Below are 5,052 nucleotides of genomic sequence, written 5' to 3'. Positions count from 1 at the left end.
CTTATGAGCTCCGCTCTCAACTTTTTTCTAATTCTAATACTCCGTAAACAATTAAGGTCTAACTGAGTTTCTAAAAAAAGGGGATCTATCTGACTCACTTAAGACTGCTTATTACTACTTGTGTCCAGAAAAATATTACAATTCTAAATGTATTTTTAGTAGTTATATAAAGTGCCTTAAATGTAGTTAAATATAGATGTAAAAAATATTAATAATATTTATCTCACCAAATATGTATTATAAAATGGATCTTGTGACAAATTTAATGATACTTACTGTCTTACTTGATATCATCACTATTTATATATATATATATATATATATATATATATATATATATATACTAGGTAGCGTGCCCGTGCGTTGCTACGGGATAACTAAACATTTACACTAAAAATACATAGATCGCATGATAAGATAGCAATTTGTCCTATTGAAATTCTTATATGCGCATACATTGCAACAAAAAAATAACACCGTGACAAAGTATTTGGAGTAGGATCTAACATTCTGTTTACCCAAAACTATTACTCATCACGCATGAACAATTAACTTAATTGTTATGGTAACTAATGATTATAAAGAAAAAAATATGATACCCTCAGAAAATTAGTGTGCAACAAGGATCGATGAATATTGGCTCTAGATCTCGTATGGACCAATGGAGCCACATCTAATATCCCTTTCTGGAAGTTGCCCACATCCCTTTTCAGATTCGTGTTGGTTAATATAGCTGCAAACAACTCAATAACAGGAATTATTTTGATTGGTGAAGCATATTTATACAACTAACTAAAAGAAAAAAAATAACACCAGAGAAACTCCTATCCATGGATCCTTATCTTTGGTCTCAGTAGCTAATTAGAAATATATTGTAGAGTAAGATATCTACTGATCCTGATTACAAGTTTCTCTTTAACCAACTTGTCCAACTGTAAGTGATGAAGCAACTTGGTGACCATTGCTCCTGTATTTCCCACCATTTCTTGTCTAGTATCTGATTCCTATCGTCTTTCATGAATTAAAACGTCTAATAGATGAGCCTCAAAGGAATTGAAATTGTCTACAAAACTTCACAAGGATAAATCTAGATTGATATTGATTAGTTTTTTTATAATCAGATTGTTATTGTAGATGAAGAGCTTGAAGAATTTGGCATTCTCTGTTGTAGTGTATTTCACCAGTAAAGATAGCAATTCAGTTGGCCAATTAAGGAGATTAAGTTACCTATAGAACATCACAGCTGGGCTTTATAATCATCATCAATGAATGGTAATTTTGTTCTCATCCCACACAACATGAAAATAACTAAGGTGACTCCTCCCTGCAAGGTTTTTCTGTAAAAATAATTGATACATGTTTCTATCTTTCTGTGCCACTAAGAATGGTCCAAGCCTAACAATGTTTCTAGTTTTGTACTTCAAGGTACAAATTAGTACTATATAATTTTGTCCTTGTACTAAAATCAGTGTTTCCAGTGTTATTTCAGAGAATAGTACTTCGGAGCTTAATGCATAGTAATAACTAATGCACATATAATTGGGGTAAAATATAGTGTACCAAAGGAGTAGCAAGTCCATATTATCACAAGACAAGATTATGCTGACTCGCGATTCAGAGATCTTGATATTTTGCTTAAATAAAAAAGATATATCTATGGATTCTATGAAACTTAGGAGTAAACCCATGTAATGTTAAAAGGATTTTCATTGACGATACATATAGATCCGATGCTCACTAATATGCTAATTTCATAAAGTTGGACAAGCCATGGCTGCCACTGCTCTGTTGCAAAGCTGCCAGATCTAAAGGCCATGGCTGCCATTTCTCCTATCCACATATAGTTCATAGTCAAATTGGGAATTTATTGCTTACAATTCCATGGATTAAACAATTAGTGGACCATGATTAAGTACAGGCTGGTTTTTTAATTGCTTAGTTTCATGAGCAAATTATATGTTTGAGAATGCACTGCTCCTCTGTCCATACAAACATGATTCTGGAAAGAAGTTCAGATATCAGCTTTCATTTAAGAATCATCTAGAAAGTTTTCCTCAAATTTAGCTCCCATATTTTATCATGTGCACCAAATAAGATTTTCTCAGCTGTATATATCAATGGGCATATATCAGGAACTCAAAAGTAAAAGAGAATCATGCCAATTATCCAGCAGTCATAGAATTTACCTGCAAATGGAGTGCTAATATTTGTAGGACTGCAGCTGGTAACCAACGCCTTGATGGCACGCGACGGCCTTGATGCTTATCAGAGGTGTATTAAATTGTGTAATGATGACAAATACAATTCATATTAGGTAACTGGAGAGATGGTGGAGCAACTAAAATAACTGACTGATGATGAAATACATGTGAGTGGTGTCAGCTTGCAAACACAAACGAAAGATTTCAAAAGGCAGATAATTATGCAGTTCAATAATTCACATGTTAATTGAATTGGCTAAACAACTCCTAGCTTGTCTAAGGTATTATTTCATATAGTCTGCAACTAATATACCAAATTTCTAAAGATAGGACAAATAATGGACAACTGACCAATTCAGTCATAGTATGCTGATTCAGTGTACACATTATAAATTGCATATAGTTCATGAGCAATAATCATTACAAATCAATAGCACTAAATTGGATTAGTTGTTGAATAAAAGAGCTGATTTAAATAAGTTAACGATGATCCAGTCTGCTAAAAATCAACAAAAAGCTCACTGTTGTTAACATGGTCAAACTTGAGTTTTCTAGGATTAGGAACTTCAGTCCACCAACAGTTGACGTGCAATATGCAATTGAAGCTAGTAGAAAACAAAAACAATGGATTCAGTGGCAGCCATTTGAGCTGAGCACATGGAACCAGAAGTGTGTTCCAAAATCTGTGCAAACCAAAAATAAAAGGCAAAACAAGATCATTCAAATGGATAATTACAAAATAGACATAGATTACGCAGTTTTAAATATTTGATAGAAATCGGAAGTTGGTTAAAGCCGATAAAAAGATACACATCTAGAAAGTTATTTTAAATATACAAGCAACAAAAATTTGTCATTTCGTAATAGCAAAGTAATGCTTTTCAAAACCCATTTTTTCTAAAACCTTAGGCATACAGCGCATCTCTATAAATAAAGTAGAATTACATTTGTGGTGATTAGAATCTAATAGTGAGGACAGGTAAACCACTTTGTCCTGTTAATGCATTTCTAATCTTAAAAAGAACATGTTGTCGTCACGTGAAGCTGTGGCCCCAGAAATTCAATTTTTTCTAATCTCCTACCAAATTATAATCAACATGCTAAACAATTTCAAGCATAAACATCATTCTCTCTTAGCCATTTTAGGGAAAACTTCATGGGATAAATGAGAACTGAATTCTTCATCATGACATCTTTCCATATTCGATTTGGGGTTCATGCACATTATTATCCAATCTTGAAAAGAGATCAGTTGAATCTAAAACAGGATCGACAAGTATCAATGCTGAACGAAAAGATATTGCACACTGTTTTCAGTATACGTTCTGTTAATCCTATTTATTTAGATCTTGTCTGAAAGTGAGTTGGATCTTTTCTATGATGAGTATTTCTCTTCTTGACAGATATTTATGCTCCTCTTCCAACACTCTCTCCAAAAAAAGTAGTGCAAGGAAGAATAAGATATTCTGCCAATTTAACAGAACATAAGGTCCTCTTCATCCCTCTATGATGAACAAGTTTTTTTTTTCTATTTGTTCTTGGTATTGCCACAAAAAGTATTTACACAAATAGCAACATGTCGTATCACCTGTTAATGCAGAACCTTCAGGAATTGGAGATGAGTTTGGCTGGTAAAGACTTGGAAATGCTGGCAACTATATTCTCTTGCTGCTTTTGTACTACTTCCCAAACGAATTCTACTACTGCCCAACAAATCATAGACGCTAGGCAAAACTTGTGATATACCAATCTAAGATATCATCAAACAGATAACTTGGTGAATCTGCATGTTAAACAATGAACCCTGGCTAAGAGGACAACATGCGTTCATGCTGTTCCTAGATCCTACTCACGTGGGGGTCGAGGCTCCTGCAAGCGGCCGACGAGGGCAATCGAGGAAGCGGCCTAAAGTTAGAGTTGGTGTACTATACTATTATTATCTCAAGTTGTTCTGCTCATTATCAGACCGTTGTTGTGGCCTCAACGATGGGTGAACCCCCGTGCTAAGCGACTACACCGCCGATGCCGCCGACACCTGCTTGTGTGACGAAGGCAGAGAGAAGAGGAGGAGGACGACGATCGAGGGGAAGGACAGCTTGTGGGTGGACCTGAATGACGACGACGCGACGACAGTGGACTGTGGTGACGACCTGCTCTTCAGGCGGTTGCTGAGGAGGAGGGTTGTGGGTAGCGACGAGCCGACGACCTCTCGCCTTTCTCTCGGCGGCGGGTTGCGATGGCCTCTCGCCGGTGGCCGTGAAGAGGAGGGTGTGCATCGGGCGAGGACGAGATCCTCATCGTCTCTCCCCCGGCATCGGCAGGCATGGATCCTTCTCCTTCTCGACTTGGTGGTGGCGGCGAGAGAGTGTGCGATGGGATTGCGAGTGGAGAGACCGCAGAGAAATCACGGTGAGAGCATGTCCTCCCCCTTCCCTTTTACCGAGCACTGATTGGGCAGAGGAGACACCGGAGGCTGAATCACAGGAGCGTTTCCTTGTAGCTCTTTCCTTGAATATCATCGCAAGGACGGCCACATCGCCATGCTGTGCAAACGCAGCACACACTAAAATGTCGCACCAAAACAATATCCACTCTTTAGTCTTTTTAGTTGTATAGTAGATATAGTTAAATTTAAAAGGAAAAGACTTGTTTCTGGCCGGCCGTGCCATTAACTTGTTGCACGCGCACTCCAATCTCCCACGCGCAACGTTCAACGAGCGCAGCGAGCCGACGTTTTCGGCGACTCGTTTTTTTCTAGTTTCGTTTTGCGTCGCGCCTATTTTGCAAAGCAGCATGCGGACAACCGCGGGCCCCACATGTCATTGGCATGTCTGGACTTGTCATTTCAAAC

Source organism: Sorghum bicolor, chromosome 3, assembly GCF_000003195.3.
Source record: "Sorghum bicolor cultivar BTx623 chromosome 3, Sorghum_bicolor_NCBIv3, whole genome shotgun sequence".
NCBI lineage: Eukaryota > Viridiplantae > Streptophyta > Magnoliopsida > Poales > Poaceae > Sorghum > Sorghum bicolor.
This window is presented reverse-complemented; position numbering follows the sequence as displayed.